Consider the following 17,885-nt stretch of genomic DNA (forward strand, 5'->3'; position numbering starts at 1 on the left):
GACATTCGCATTCCAAAAGGGAGAAACTGAAAAGAAGAAAGGGTCACAGGTCCCATGTGCGTGGAATATGCTACCTCCAGAATGCAAAAATACCTACCAAGTATTTTTTTTTCTTTCTCACTAGCGAGAAATATGAGATACAATAATCCCTTTAACTTTGGAGGGGATGTTCCTGCATGCTAGCCTAATAGACCCTTAAAACTCCACTGATGTGGCAGCTCTCTGGATATTTGTGGGTCTATCACTCACTCTTTGGAGAGTGTGTGTCTTACCAAAGTCTCCAAAGTACTTGCCACCGTTGCTGATTAACGTGATATAAAATAGGACTGGACAGAGGGAGAAGCTGAATTGAGGGGCAGTGGCAACAGGAGCCTCAGCTAATTCCACAGGATAGTGGGAATCGTATAGTCTTTCAGAGTTGACTTTGTACACTCTCACAGTGTTGAACAGTTATTCAAAGCCCCTGGTGAGTGGGCATAACCTTGGGCCACGTGGTTCACTTCGTTGAAGAGCAGTTCCTGGAGAGGGACATGCAGATGAGTTCTTCCTAAAGAAATTCTATGCAATCCATCACAGCATGGGTTAATGCTTTTCTATTTTATAGAAAATATGAGATAACAACTACTTTTTTTAGTGAGGCTAAATAACTCATCTCAGATTATGAAATTAATCAGTGGCAGAGCTGAAATGAAATCAGGGAGATTAGCACATGCTTCTTTACCCCTAACCACTAGATTATAATACCTGAAAAAAAAGACTTAATCCAGGTTCTCAAGGAGGGTATCAGTATCAGGTATTTAATGAAAAAATAATGGACAGGATAATTTCTACAAATGCTCAACAAAATGGTTCTTTCACTACAATGAATCTTTCTATACTGTATCTCCTCCCACCTCAAACCTAAGGACCTTTTTCAGATGCAGGGTTAAGGCTGAGCTAACATGTTTCTCTGTTGTAGATATGGCTTTATCAAGCTCCCTCTCAAGTTAGGGAACACGAGGGATCAGAGGATCTTTCTCCAGGTCTAGAAGTCATTTACCAATCCAAGGCCCCTTCTCCACCCTCTATAGCTGCCAATACCTAAATAGTATTCAAACTTCCTACAGCAGCCAGCAAAGGAAATAGATGGTGCACCCAAACTAGGTTATTTGGAGAGAGTTTAATCAGGAGACTCTGCAAAGGTGAGGCAGACTTTAGAGAACCCAGCAGGCAAAGAGTGCAGTACCTGGAACTAGCAGTAGTGAGGTCCCTTAAACTGGAAGGATGAAGTAAGGGAGAGAGTGGCTTTATAAGAGGGCCACCTGACACCATCAACCAGGGGGACCCCACGAGGAGGGAGCTGGAATGATAGATACCCTGACTTCAATGCCCTCCTACACTCCAATCTCCACTGTTGTCTCCCATCAGCCAGATCCAGAAGGAAGCTAAAAGGGCATGGAGGTCTGGCTAAAATCCATACAGGGTAGCATCCTGGGGCATGGAGTAGAGTAGATAAAGGGCGGAGAGTGGGTCTGGAGGGGCAAATGGATAATATCAAACACACTTTCTAACTCAATTACATTACACCTTAGATACCATCAGTTTTGATTTAGTGAGTCTTACAAGCCCGTTCCAAGTGGAGAACACACCTAGAACTTTCTTATTGTCAGCATAGGTGTATGTGTCCATAGTGTGGTGGGGGAGGAAGGGGAGGAAGTATTAAAGAGATGAGGAAAAGCAGAAGGAGACTTTAAATACTCTAATATGTTGCATGTTAGGAGAGAATTGAGGTTAATATATGATTAATTCAGGAACAAGTGTCTGATAGTTGTGCTTTTTAAGGGAATTATCTCTGACGAGAGGTATTTATGTAACTCTGTAATATTACATAATATTATGTAATATAGGTTCTTTATGTCCTTAGTCTGCAACCCACAAAAACACTCTATCAGTGAGGTTGACATATAATGAGATTCTCCTAGAATGATGCAGTGAACAGAGCAAAGACTTTAGGGCAGACTCGTCTGTGTGAGATTGAACAAATTATTTAACCCCTCAAGTGAGCCAAATTTCTTCTCCAAATGGGTGTAATAGCAACAGCCATTTATTCTCTATAACAGGCATTTATAGAGCGCCAGGGATTGTGCTGGTGCAGTGGGTGTTCATACATCCGTTTTACAGATGAGGAAACTGACGCTTAGAGAGGTGAAATAGTTTTCCCATGGCTAGTAAATGATCGACCTAGGATTTGAATCAAGTCTGTCTACCTTCAAAACCCTTGATCTTAGTACTATGCTAAGCTCTAGTTCAAATGGCTTTTGGAAAATTAAGTGAGCTATATTATTTGAAGTGTCTGACTCAAACCCGACATATGTGTGATGTTCAATACATGTTTGCTGAAAGAAATTAAATGAAACTCATGCTGACTGCCCATTCAGTATTTTTATAGTTTATTTAATAAGAAAGGCCCAATGTATGATAAAGAAAGGGGATAGAGAGAGAAATAATATTTATTTGGCACTGACTGTATCACATGCATTAGATATGTTCAGTTTATTAAATGGTTCTATGGCAACACGTGTTAGATAATTCTGTTATTGATTCCTGGCAAGAAAATGAGTATGTCCAAACAAAAATGGACTTTTGGTAACCATAATGTCTGTGGTACCCTGAGAATAATGCCCCCTCAAAGAGAGTCATTTCCTAATCCCTGGAACCTGTGAATATTACCTTAGATGGCAAAATACTGAATATTACCTTGTATTGCAAACAATGTGACTAAGTTAAAGATCATGAGACGAGTTGTTTATCCTGGATTATGTAACCAGACCCAAAATATAATCACATGTATCCTTATAAGAGAGAGGCGGAGGGAGTTTTGATACAAACACACACAGAGGAGAAGGTGATGTGAAAACAGGGGCAGATATTGGAGTGATGCAGCTGCAAGTTAGGGAATGCTTAACTTCAGGAGCCTCCAGAAACTTGAGACAAGGAGGGGATTCTCCACTAGGGCTTCTGGAGGGAGTGAGGCCCTGCCAACATCTTGATGTTGGGATTCTGGCCTCCAGAACTGTAAGAAAATAAATTTCTGTTGTTTTAAGCCACCAAATGTATGGTAATTTGTTACAACAACAATAGGAAACTAAAGCAATGTCTTTACAAGTGATACTTCATTGGATTGTGCTAGCTTTCAAAGGCAACATTTGGCAAAATAAACTATTGTCACTGTAATATAGACTGAATTCTATAGATGAAATATTATTGATTGCTAGAAAAAATAAGGAAACCCCAACATTTTGTTGGAGAACTACTTTTCATTTCCTCAAAGACTTGAGGCTAGCTAAGAAAGTAAGGGTGCTGCCAATGAATTATATGAGCGTGTGGTATGGGCGAGCATTAGATGACAGGAGGAAAGGAGGTTGAGTCTTGAAGTGGCAGTGCCAGTGGGGAGCTAAATGCTGCAGGAGGGAATGCCAGCTGGATCTTCCCATAAACCATGGCTGGGAGCACATTGCCACGATTACCTCTGGAAAGGGATAAAAAATACCACTCAAATCCATGCACAGAGGTAAGAAGGACCTCTAAATATTTCAATGAGAGGGAGATTTTAGGAGATATAGTAGTGGGGAAAGAGAGAATACTCAATGGCCCCCTTTGGAAGGGCAAAAAAGTCAGTGACTGTGATGACACTGATTCACTTCTGGTCCAAGCACAGAGATATCACTTAGAGGAAGCTGACGAGGGACACAGTTCTGTGCGTCAAGTCAAGGAAGGCATGGATACCAATGCCTTGCCATTGAGCTTGCTGAGTATTTTCTTTCATGAGTATCTGTCCTCCCATAACAATGTGAGGACAGAGGTCTGCTCCATTGGCTAGAAATCGCAGTATTTAAAACAGTGCCTGGAACATGGTAGGTATTCACCAATTGTTTGTTGAAAGAATGAACTTCCAGTGGAACTCAGCTTGGGCATTTGTGCTACAGAGGGAGGGTCTGAAAAGACCGTCAAATGAGGGGCCATTATATGGAATCTGGCCTTCGTTGTCTTGAGAACACCTTCCGAATATCCAGTGGAAAACAGCCAAAAGGCTGCCCAATTTCATATAACGGACCCTCATTTAAGGCTTTTGTCAGACTTGGACTTTTGTAAGGGCTGGATTTAAAAGGTAAAAAGGCTTTAAGGTATTCCTTAAACCTACCAATTCAGTCTGCAGTTAGAAAATTGCAACTGGAGCTAAGGGTAAACATCAAAATTCTGGACCAGAAGCACAAGTTCTTGAGTCCCAATCCTTTTTTCCTTCCTAAAGCCTCATTGGCACTAGTGAGGCTTTAGAAGCTACTGGAAAATTCATAACAATTTGCTAATAATTAAAGCCTTTTGTATTAAAACAACAGTGCATGATGTTTAGTAAAACGGATTTTGCTGTAAGAGAAGTTTAAAATAAATTAGCTATTTCAAGAGAATCACGACTGTCAGCAAATAGAAATGTCATATACTTAAATCGCAGTAATGCTCTGTGTTAGTCATTTGACTTCCTTGGGCCTCAGTTCTTTCATCTGTAAAATGAGGAGGTTGAAAAAATAATTATAGCCACATTATAGTTGCCAATGGTTTAGCAACCTGTGACTCAATCACTAAAAGCTGGAAATGTTCTGCTTCTATTATGATTAATCACTTCCTTACTGCTGTAAATGCTCTAGAAGGAAATAAAAATTTACTGGATGGTGCTTTTTATCATTGGACAACACAAAGTAACAATGTAACAGTTACCTGGGAAGTGGAAACCCTAGAGACAGACAAATCCAAAGATTTGGGGGAGTGGATTAGCTTTTCATATTGACCAGAGAAATAGTGTGAGCTCTTTGAGCACATGAACCGTGTTTACACCATGCCTGGAACATAATAGCGAGTACTCATGCCCACTGTGAAAGCCTATTGTTAGACCTTTATTTCCAGACACAGGCATGATGAGGAAAATTACAATTACTTTTAAATTTTTGGTATTGTATCCATGTTCAGCTCTGTTGGAGTTTCAATAAAGGTTTTCCATGACAACAAATTGAAGATGGATATAATTATAGTTAGCACATTGTATTTTTAAAATATTGTATCCAAGTTTCCAAATATCTTCAAACACTTTGTGTAGAGCATCTTATTCTTTCCAACAATTGCCTACGAAGTAGTAGGTATTACAAATGGAGGAAGCAAGCTATAAACACGACTGTGAATTTGGGTTTTGTCCTCGATATTAAAGTTAACTCCTCTCTCACCTGTCACAACAGTGTCAGGGTCAAGGTCCCTGCTGGTGCTTTTAATAAGTGGCCGGTTATAAAAACTCCACAACCAGAGCCCCTCTTCTCTACCCTTTAAACACAGCAGTCACGAGCTTAGTCCTCCAGGGTGATAAAACTGACTTCTGATATTTCTTTCACTGAGATCACCAGGGACTCCTAATTGCCAAATCCAGATAACTATTTTTAATTCTCATTCTATTAGACATATCTTAGATATTTACATATGTATGTATTTTCACTGTTCTTTGGCTTTTGAGGTAGAACTTTCCTATTTCTCCTCCTTATTTTATTGCCTATTCCTCATCCTCTAACAATCCTTCAAATGTTAATCTTTTCCCAGTTTCTATACAAACTCTCTTCTCATTTGGCCCCTCTATGATTGCCCACTTTTGTGACTTTAGTTTTCTTTTATTTAATTTTTTGTTTATTGCGGTAACATTGGTTTATAACAGTGTGTAAATTTCAGGTGTACATCATTGTACTTCCATGTGACTTTAAAAACCACCTTTTTGCTGAAAACTCTGATCTATCATGTGAACCCCAAACTTGATTACACATGTCCCCATCTCGACTCCCCACATGCATTTCAGATTTAGCATTTAACTCACATTGTAAGTTCCAAGCTGGAACCCATAATCTTCTCCTGCAAGCCTGCTCCGTCTCCAACATGGTACACTTCTGCTATCAGTACCCACATGTTTCAGACATATGAATCAGACTATACCAACTCCACATAGTGTATCCAATGGGTCATCAAATTCTTCAGATTCTACCTCAAAAAGCTTCTCAAATTCCTTTTCTTGTCTCCATCACTACTTCCTCTGCCATAACTCAGCTTATCATCTCCTTTTTGCGTTTTTATAACCCTTGCCTTCTTCCCATTGTTTCTCTTTCTCTACTCTTCACCATCTCCACACTGCTGTCAAAGTCACTTTCCTACAAAATGAAGCTAACTGCATTACTCTCTTACTCGAAAAAAATCACTGAACCTCAAGAACCTTCAGTAATTTGGAATAAAATTCTAACTTCTGCACTTGACATGTAAGTGGGTTTGCAATCCGGGCCCAACCTCTTTCTAGCAGCATCTTTTGCCACTCTTTGCCAAACATTTAATACTGACATTGAACTTCTTTAACTCCCTCCTCATATCCAAACCTTTTCAAGATTCTACATTTTTGAACAAATTCTTTGTTCATGATGTATGTAACTTCTCAAGAAAGCATTTTCTTATTTGAGGAATGGTTCATTGCTCCTGTTCTAAGCTCTCAGAGCTTTTAGTTTTTATATATGTAAATGCCGGCTCACCAAATTGTACTATAATTTCTCCATTTATGTCAGTTCATACCACTAGACTGCATTAATTTATCAACTTCTATGTATAAGATTCTTGACAAATCTAAAAAGTAGAATCTGATATGCAGTACATTTTAGAAATTACATACTAATTTCATTTTATGGTGTTTTAAAAAAATTTATAGTTTTAAATTGTGCAAATAGTAGATTTATTAGACATTTATGGCTTATATAAACTTCAGATAAGAGTATTTAAGGGCCAGTCGAGAAATTGCATTTAACATCACTAATGCACTCTTGATGAATAAACTCCACTGCTTGAGTTTTTCCCTGAAATATTCACTTTTTGAAACTATGGTTGCTATGAAATATTACTTAAAGTGTGACAGAATAACAAGAAAAAATTAGCCTGGAACATCCTCTTCACTGGTTTTAACAGAAGATTTCCTTGGGAGTGATGAATTACTTTGAATGCAAGCTATGAAGTTGTTCATAAGAACTTAATAACACTCAAAGTTTTAAAGCATAATGCAGTGTTTCCTCACTCTAAAATATGGCAGCAACTCCACCAGATAGGGTTGGCTATGTGTCCCCTAGTTCAAAAACAAATGTTCTATCTCATTACCTTGGCTTCATTTTTTGAAAGAAGCCCATTTTCTACTTCTTTTACAGCATTTTTCATTGGTTTTCTTGTTTTGTAAGACTTTGTTGATGGTAAAATTGCTGTCTTAAACTTATCTAAATCAGAGCATTTTAAAAGGAAGAAAAAATTCTCCCTTTACTCTATTAGAATATTACATCTGAGCATGTGTTTTGACGTTGCCACATGCACAATTGAACTTCTCCCTTCCCTCTATGAACATATTTAGATCTGGGCATAAATTTTGATGTTGCTACATTCCCTATTTTCTATCCATCCTTAAGCAACAGTCATTGAGAACTATGCAAATGAGAACTATGGGTAAGCTCTTTAAAAACACAAAGGAAGGAACAATTTATTCTGACTTAAGAAAATAGAAGATAAACATCTTAATTTGGAATATAATATAATTAATCTGTACTACTTTAAATTAATTGATAAATGAAATAAAATACAAATTCCACGTTCCATAGGATATTCTAAGACACTTTAAAGGTAAACACCTTTATTTTCACCTTCAAAATATTAATATATGAAAACATAAGAAGAACAAAGAAAATAGATGACAGATAGATAGATAGATAGATAGACAGACATAGCCATACACAGATGATTAATGCTAGATGTTTATTAATTTTACAAAATGTTTTAATATTGTAATAGAACTCCACATGTTGTTAGACTTTAAAAAACCAGGAAAGAAAGTTCAATGGAATAAGAATTGATATTTTTAAATGCATTTATTCTTTTAAGAGCATTTGAGCAAAAATAACATAGCAGTGGGTAATATTTCTTATATTTTTTTGTATAATTGGATATTCATATGGAGAGTAATTAATTTGGATCAATATTTCACATTTTACAATGTGATAAATAACAACTGAATCGAAGAACATGTAATTTATTTTGTAAAATATAGAAGAAAATACAATAGCGTATTTAAATGACATAGGAGAAAGAGCAACTCAGGCCAATTTAAGAAATGAAGGTTATTAGAGACAAAATATGCCTGATTGAAGAAAGAGAACTTTTTGTAAGGCACAATGCAATAAAATAAAAATAGCAGAATGAAGAAAACACAACAGATAAACATAATTGATAAAATTTTGCTATTCAAAATATAGAGAAAACAGATTAATATATATAGTCTGTATACAGATTCTATTTAATAAATAATCAAAAATAGTACACAAATGGAGAAATACAGAAAGTTAGCTAGTGTTTGGGAAGTTAGCTTCCATTATAGTAAAAATTAAAACTCCCTTAAGTAATTTTAAAAAGTCATGGCACTTTGATTTTTTAAAAATGAGTTTTAAGAAACCCCAGTGTTACTAGATCAAACTAAAAAGCTTCTGCACAGCAAAGGAAACCGTTAACAAAATGAAAAGACAACCTAACAATTGGGAGAAGATATTTGCAAACCATACATCTGATAAGGGCTTAATCTCCAAAATATACAAAGAACACATGCATCTCAACAACAAAAAAACTAACAACCCAATTAAAAAATGGGCAAAAGACCTGAACAGACATTTCTCCAAAGAAGATATACAGATGGCCAACAGGCACATGAAAAGATGTTCAACATCATTAACTATCAGGGAAATGCAAATCAAAACTACAATGAGATATCACCTCACGCCCCTCAGAATGGCTATAATTAACAAGACAGGAAACAACATGTGTTGGAGAGGATGTGGAGAGAAGGGAACTCTCATACACTGCTGGTGGGAGTGCAAACTGGTGCAGCCACTATGGAAAACAGTTTGGAGATTCCTCAAAAAATTAGGGATAGAACTACCATAGGATCCAGCTATTCCACTGCTGGGTATTTATCCAAAGAACTTGAAAACACCAATGCGTAAAGATACATGCACCCCTGTGTTCACTGCAGCGTTATTCACAATAGCCAAGACTTGGAAGCAAGTGTCCATCAAGGGACGAATGGATAAAGAAGATGTGATATATATACACAATGGAATACTACTCAGCCATAAGAAACAATGAAATCCAGCCATTTGTGACAACATGGATGGACATTGAGGGTATTATGCAAAGTGAAATAAGTCAGAAGGAGAAGGTCAAATACCGTATGATCTCCTTCATTAAGTAGTAGATAATAACAACAACAAACAAACACATAGAGACAGAGATTAGATTGGTGGTTACCAGAGGGGGAGAGGGGAGGGAGGACCGTCAAAGGGATAATTCGGCACATGTGTGTGGTCATGGGTTGTAATTAGTATTTGAGTGGTGAACATGATGTAATCTATGCAGAAATAGAAGTATAATGATGTACACCTGAAATTTATACAATGTTACGGCAATAAACAAAAAATTAAAAAAAAAAAAAAAAGTAGAGGAAGATGGGCACAGATGTTAGCCCAGGGTCAATCTTTCTCAGCAAAAAGAGGAGGATTGGCAATGGATGTTAGCTGAGGGCTAATCTTCCTCACCAAAAAACAAAAAAATCTATTAGAGATTTGATTGAGATTGCATTGATTCTATAGATCAAATTGGGGACAATAGTTATCTTTACAATATAGAGTTTTCTAGTCTATTTTTTCTTAAAAATTTTGTCTATCTTTTGTTAGATTAATACCTAGATATTTCATGTTTTTAAAAATATACATCTGGGATCTATATATGTATATTTTTACTAACTGGTGCTGCTATATAAAAATGTGATAAATTTTTCTGTATTGAGTTGGTGCCTGGCAACTTCTGTTAAATTCACATTCACCAAAAATTTATTGGTGTTCAATTATATCTCAATAAGGCTGGAAAAAATAAAAAAAAAAAAAAGAAACCCCAGTGTTGGTGAAGATGTAACAAATAGGTGTCCTAAGTTGCATTTATCAACATGAATAGAACCAGCCCTTTAGAAGTAATATGGCATTAAAACAGGCTCTAAGAATCCACTTATGGCCTTTGTCTGAATAGTTCCACTTCAGGGAACATATCTTAAGAAATAAGTTGAGAATGGAAAACCAAGAGGATCCACTTATTCTGAATGAAGAATTGAAAACATCCTAAGTTCTGAAAAATAGTGGAATAGTTAAGTAAAGAGTCTATTAATAAAATGCTATAGTATGAAATAACAAGTATGTAACCCATGGCAATTCTAGGAAACGTAAACATAAAATTATATTAAGTGTAAAAGGCTTATTAGACCAGATGAACTTAACAGATAAATACAGAACATTTCATCCGAAAGCAACAGAACTCACGTTCTTCTCAAGGGCCCATGGAACATTCTCCAGAATAGATTATATGTGAGGCCACAAAACAAGTTTTAATAAATTTAAGAAGATTGACATCATATAAAGCATCTTTTCCAACCACAATGGTATGAAACTAGAAATCAGTTACAAGAAAAAACTGGAAAATTCACAAATATGTGGAGATTAGACAACATGCAAAAAAAAAAAAGAGTTAAAGGCTCAATATAAATATGAAATAGACATCAACTTTTTTTTGCTGTCCTAATTCTTTCCACAAAAGGGAACATATGAGGCAAAGAATGAGACATTAAGGCTTCAGCTGTGGTAGGAAGAGCTTTAGAAATATTAGTGGGGCTGTAAGTTCATGGTCAACAACCAAATTTGTGGTTCAGAGTATTTTATGTCTCTGGCACAGCTCTTATTTTATTTTGTATTGTTTTGTTTTGTCCTGTCATGTGTGTTTTTTTAGCTTTTTAATTGAGGTATGACACACATACAGTAAAATGCATACATACAGTAAAATTAATATTAAATGTTAAGCTTCATACAGTTTTACAATGTGTACATCCGTGTATCTACATCCAGATCAAGATATTGAATATTTTCAGCACCCCAGAGGATTCCTTGTAACCCTTCCCTAACAATACCCTACCCAAGAAGTAACCACTACTCTGACTTTTATTACCATCTTTTGGTTTTGCTTGTTCTTAAATGTTACATAAATGGAATCATACAGTCTTTAAACCTTTGCATCTCTTTCTTTTGAATCAGCATAATAGCTGTGAGAGTCATTCATGTTGTTGAATGTATCAGTAGTTTGTTCATTTTTATTGCTGTGTAATATTCCATTTTACGAATATATCACATTTTAATTATCCATTTGCCTGTTAGTGGATTTCTTTGGGTTACTTCCAGGTTTGGGTAATTATAAACAAATTTGCTTGTAAACATCTTTTGGTGAACATACGCAGGTTTATCTCTTGGATATATACTTAAGATATGCTTAGGAATAGAATGGCTGAGATGAGAGCTACGCATATGTTGCAGTTTAATAGATACTGGCACACTGTTATAGTGAAAAAAAAATAAATTAGCAATGGGCCTGTTCATTTAGCAATGGGCCCCATCACTTCTATAGCCCTGTTTGTTTATACTGTTTATTATATTGCTTGGTCCAAAAAGGCTTTGAGTTTGCAACTTCTAACAGGAAAAGAACATAGTACTCCAATTCACCTGAAATTATAAGCATCAAATTTTCAGTAATAATGGCTTTTAAGTATTTTGGTTAAAGAAAGGTGAACTCTTCCAAGCGTAGTCAACCCATCTTCTCAGGAGCAAGGTTACCTCAAAGTCAAGAGCAATCGTTGTTTTTCACTTTCCCAGTGATGCACATAGAGTGGATGCAGTCCTGTGCTTGCGAGCCTTCCCGCAGGAGCTCAGCCCCTTCCTCGCTCTCTGTGCTCTGGCGCTGCCTGATGAGCCGGCCTATTGGCCTTGCTCACTCTGTGCTGCCACAGGGCTCAGCACTTAGGCCAAGGCAGTCATCTTTGCGCACATTTCTACTGCAAGGATCTTTCCTTTTCTTGTATTTCACTTAATAAAATTAGTCACTACCGCTGCTGGCTTAGCAGCAGCAGCAGCTCAGCTTCCCTGGATTTGCATGAATTTATTCTCAGCGGAGAGATCAAGAGGCAATTTATTCAGTTGTTGGTCTTGTTAGGAGTTTCCATCATCCGACCCTGCAGCTCTGTCTAAATAGCATGCTTGTGATTATTTATTATTTAAAATAATTATTCCCACTTTTGCAGGCAGCCAGTAGCAGATCATTTCCAGACTCTAAATTTTTCTGAGCTAGTTTTATAAGAGCAAAAGGAAGTAAGAGAACAAAAGGCAAAAGTTTTAAAAAATAAGCTAAAATGTCAAAATCTTGACTGATCACAAAACACCCCTTAAAGTCCCTATTTTGGCCAAAGTGATTATCAAGCTGCCTCTCTGAGAGACAGGAACTGTGTTTTCCAATAGACTGTATCTATACACTGTGCATGCATATTTAATAAATGGGAAATTCATTTTTTCAAGAGTGGTGGATATAAACATTGTATTGATCTAAGGCTACAGCTAGAGAAGGGGCCATCTCACTGGATGTCTACACCAAATGAGAGTTAGACAGGAGGGCAAAAGTGATGGTACACAACTATCCTCTCCCCTTTCATGCCTAATGATATTTCTGTAGCTCCACAGTAAAAAGAGCTGAATCCAGAATCATCAAGAACTAGAATGTGAAGGTGTCTTTCCTTTCACAGCATCAGAATATATGGAGAGGCTAAGCATGTCGTTTAAATTCTCGGTGCCTTACTCTTCTCACATGTAAAATGTGCATAACAATAATACCAACTTTGAAGGACTTTGGTGGAGATTAGGTGGGATCAGGCCTTTCGAGGGCGTAGCATGCCACCTGGCACTTAATAGCACTCAATAACATTAGCTGTCATTATTATTGTGACTGTTATTGTCCTTGTCTTTCTACTTTTCCCTCATCCTATTCCTCCCTGTTCCTCCTCCTCCAGCCTCCAATTTCAATATAAAAGAACCGCAAATTGTACATACTCTTTAAAATAGACTATGTGACTAGAAAGAGCCACAGAAAATCCAGATATTAGAATCTAGCCTTTTTTTGTATGTAATGAATCAGCACTGCTCATTTTCCTTGAAGATCAGTTTCAAATTTTTTGCAGTTCAGAAAGCTGTTGCTTTTCTTCCTGTGTTTTGCTCTACAGCATCGTTACAGTTTTACAGGTTATTTTTCCAGTGAAAGAAACGGAAAATCTGTGTACAATGATTTCTTCTGGTGGGTGGCAGTAATAGCACTTTCATGCTGAAAATGACGTTTTTTTCCAAAGGTAGTTTGGGCTTAGAGGAAAGGTGCTAAAATGTTGTAGGACGGGATTGGTATTTTCATTCCTTTTTTTCCCCTCTGAAGCATATTGGCCAATTTAAGTGATTATTGTGTGTTAGCACTGGCTAATGAGAGGAATGTCTGGGTTATGTGGTCTTGCCCACAATACTGTGAGAGGAGACCACAAATGTGCATACCTGACAGTGAGATTAGCAGCCTGGCACACTGTGGGTGTGATCTCACCTTGACTGTCTTTGTAACACAAAGAGGCCAAATAACTCACCCCTGGTCACACACATGGGAAGTGGGGAACCATGATTTGAAGCAAAGCAGTGGCTCCAGGGTCTGGGCTCTTGAACAAATATACTACAAAGTAATTAAGACAAAGAAAGAAGGCTGAGAGGTGGTTCAATTTTTACCCTTATGCATACGAGGAATTTAAAAGGGAAAGAAAGTTTGTTAGTTATGTCCACAGAGAATCCCATTCATAATACAGTCATGCCCCCATAACAACTTTTCAGTCAGTGGTGGACCACATATACAACAGTGGTCCGACAAGATTGGTATCATATAACCTAGGTGTGTAGCAGGCTATACCATCTAGGTTTGTGTAAGTCCACTCTGTGATGTTCGCATAATGATGAAATCACATAACAACACATTTCTCAGAACATATCCCCATCGTTAAGTGACGCCTGAATGTACATAAGCTCTAATTAAAGCAGAAAGAAATGAAATTTTATGTATGAAAGAACTTGACTGCCAGTTGAAGAAACTCTGGAATGGCAAACCAGGAAGGTGACTTTGAAAACATGTTTTTTTTTAATTATCAAAAATACCTCTGTAGAGTAATTATGGTAATTAAACCTTCCATCGTCACCATTATGTTGTCTTCTCTGTGATGCAATGGCTGTCATCCTCTAATTCCATTTCCTTAGTCTTATTTACAAATTGTTCCCCTCCAATGATCAAGTATATTAAAACGCCTTAAGGGATAATATCTTGAACACTACCCACCCTCCTTTATTACAGTAACAATCTCATTTGATTGGCCCCATTACTCTTGCAAGGATGAAATTAAGATGATCAAATAAAACATATAAAACGAATCACTAAGTTAGTCTATGTGAAGTACATGCAGGAAAACTAATAAAGAGATTTTTGAAGCTCACTTTTTTAGGATACAATTTTCCAGTACATAAGGAAAAGGCCATAATAGCCATGTTTTCCAGAGAAATGTCATAATGAAATTTCTTTAGTAAAATAGCTAATGAACTCGTAATTGTACACTTATTGAATATGCTGGTACTTATCGTTAATGTGATCCATAAAATGAATCATATATCTGACTTTATTAAGATTAGAGTAGTAAATGAGCTAACAATGCTTACAAATAAAAATAAAGCCTATTGCGCTGACGGTGGGGGGCATCTTATTTTAGAAAGAAGGAAAGTATTGAAAGCTTAAAATGGTTATTTTGTAAATGTAGTAGATCATTTTCTCTTCTGGTTGTGTCTAGGGCCCATGATCAAGCAGGTTGAGTTCTGCCATTTCTGCATCAGAGAATCTACTATCAGAGAATCTCCCTGCCTTTAGTGAGAAATAAAACTGGGAGAGGCTTTCTCAGTAACCCTGATACCCCCTATCCCCACTCCATTATATACTTACCAGTTCTATAAAGTCATACATGACATTTTTCTCTTGGTGGAATATATATGATGGATGACTTTCCCACTCCCACAAAATAAATTATAATTTTTGCACAATTCCTTGACCAATACCTGTATTGCCAGCCTCTCTCCCCTTTACAAAAGCGTATTGAAATGCAAGAATCTGGGAGAGACATTATTATATAGATAACCTTGAATTCTTCTCAATGTATGCAAGGATAAGCCATAAATAAAATTTATTATTTTAAATATTATTTGTGCCAAACCTTATACCTAATCAGTTGGAAAGAACCAGTTTGTCATGACACTATAGGCAAAACTGACCTAGACTAGGTCACAACAAGTCTGCCATTTCATAATGACCAACTGGAACTATATTTCATTGCCTGCGAGAGAACAATGTTCTCCTTTCTCTCTCTATTTTGCTTGAGTTTAAAAAGAGAATCCTTGAGAGAAAAATAGAGGCAATTGCTTTCTCTGTGTTTCAGAGACAGGACGATGTTTAAGTATCCGATCTTGTAGGTCAGACAGACCTGAGTTCTAGGCCTGGCTCTGCTACTTGCTATATTTGTAATCGTGAACAAGTTGTATAACCCCTTTGAGCTTCAGTTTCTTCATCTACAAAATGAGGCCTATTAAATAGAGTTCAAACCATTAACTGTTATTAGTAGGAGAAGAAGTAGTTATTCGTCATCATCTGGCATGTTTTCAGAAGAAATCTGATTACATAAAAGCTCCCTCGTTTCTCCTAACAAATGCATCAACCCTTCTGAATAAATATTTGTACAAAACTATTTTCCCAAAAAATTACCACGAGTGGTTCATTCTTTTCAAACAAGGGGTTATCTGAACAAGTAATTATTTAGATTCAGGGAAACTAACACTAGTTACCAATCAATCAACAAGTCAACCCTGAAATCTTTGATGCCTGAATTGAGTCTTGAAGATGAAGTAGAAGGGACATTCCTGGAGGAGATTACTAGCATGACCCAAGACTAGGAGGCATGACAGTAGCTCTCGAACTTGAGTGTGCACCAGAATCACCTGTGGGCCTGTTAAAACACAGGTTGATAGGCTTTCTGATTTAATAGTTTCTGGTTTAATAGTTTCCAGATAAAGCCCAAGAATTTACCATTCCAGCAGTTCATAGTTGATTTTGCTGCTGCTGGCCTGGGACCTCACTTTGAGAACCATTGGAATAAGATGATATATTAGAGGACTGCAGGGACTGTGGTTTGTTACTGGTGAAGTGGTGCAATGAGCACATAGCCAGAGATGAGTCAGAAGAGAAAGAAAGGACCCAGATCATGGAGCCGCTTGGACATCTACTGAGATGGGTTTAAGTTTAGTCCAAGGCTCAGTTTAGAAGGATCAGTGCTATAGGAATGGATTGGGGAATAGGAAGTCTGAAGCCTGGGTGGCCAGTTGAGAAGTTGGTATAATACTCCAGGGGAGAGATGATGGGGGCTTGAGTTAAGTGAGAGTGGGGATGAAGATGAAATAGACAGAAGTTGGTGATGTATGAAGTAAAAGGTTGGAAAGAGCCTAATTTGAAAATGCTCTTCAAGGACTCACAATGACTCACAATCTATAATCAACTATTAACTATAATAGCTGTATGTTAAAAATTGTTTTGAATTATTTTATATAGTTAAGTGCATAATAAAATAGCACAGGTTTGAAAGAATTTCATAGGTTCCAACCAACTACTGACCTCTATGGCAATCTTTATCCATTTGGAAAACAATTACCAAAGAATAATAATGATAGTTAATGTGCATTCAGTGCTTGCTTTGCACTAGGAACTGTACTACATACTCTAGTATTTTTTTTATTGAGGTAACACTGGTTTATAACATTATATAAATTTCAGGTGTACATCATTATATTTCAGTTTCTGTGTACACTATATCATGTTCACCACCCAAAGACTAATTACCATCCATCGCCATATATATGTGCCCAATCACCCCCTTGCCCTACTCTCCCACCTTTCCCTCTGGTAACCACCAATCTAATCTCTGTATCTATGTGTTTGTTTGTTGTTCTTGTTGTTTTTATCTTCTACTTACCAGTGAAATCAGACAGTACTTGACTTTATGCATCTGACTTATTTTGCTTAGCCTAATACCCTCAAGGTCCATCCATGTTGTCACAAATGGCAACATTTCATCTTTTTTATAGCTGAGTAGTATTCCATTGTGTATATATACTACATCTTCTTTATCCATTCATCCATTCATGGGCACTTAGGTTGTTTCCAAGTCTTGGCTATCATGAATAATGTTTCAATGAACATAGAGGTGCATATATCTTTATGCAGTTGTGCTTTCACGTTCTTTGAATAAATAACCAGAAGTGGAATAGCTGGATCATATGGTATTTCTATTCTTAATTTTCTGAGGAATCTCCATACTGTTTTCCACAGTGGCTGCACAGATTACATTCCCACCAGCAGGAAAGGAGAGTTTCCTTTTCTGCTCTCTCCAACATTTGTTATTTTCACATCCTCTCCAACATTTGTTATTTTCTTCTTTTGTCTTCTCAGCTTGCATGATTTCCCCTACTCTTTCCTCAAGCTCGCTGATCCATTCTTCTGTGTCATCTCCTCTGCTGATTCTCTCTAGTGAATTTTTCATTTCCATTATTGTATTCTTCATTTTTGATTGGTTCTTTTTTTATATTTTCCAATTCTTTGTTGAATTTCTCACTATGTTCATCTATTCTTCTCCCAAGATGAGTGAGCATCCATATCACTATTAGTTTGTGCTCTTATTCAGGTAGATCGTTTATCTCTATTTCGTTTAGTTCTTTTTCTGAGAATTTGTCCTTTCCCTTACTTGGAACATAGTCCTTTGTCTCCTCATTTTACCTCTTTCTCCATTC

The 17,885-nt window shown here is 36.9% G+C and overlaps 1 protein-coding gene across 3 annotated transcripts in view; it reads left to right on the top strand.

Moving 5' to 3' along the window:
* GABRB1 (gamma-aminobutyric acid type A receptor subunit beta1) overlaps positions 1–17,885 on the top strand; it is a 370,873-nt gene that overhangs the window by 203,935 nt on the left and 149,053 nt on the right. The window lies entirely within an intron of this gene.

The sequence above is a fragment of the Diceros bicornis genome, chromosome 8, assembly GCF_020826845.1.
Source record: "Diceros bicornis minor isolate mBicDic1 chromosome 8, mDicBic1.mat.cur, whole genome shotgun sequence".
Lineage (NCBI taxonomy): Eukaryota > Metazoa > Chordata > Mammalia > Perissodactyla > Rhinocerotidae > Diceros > Diceros bicornis.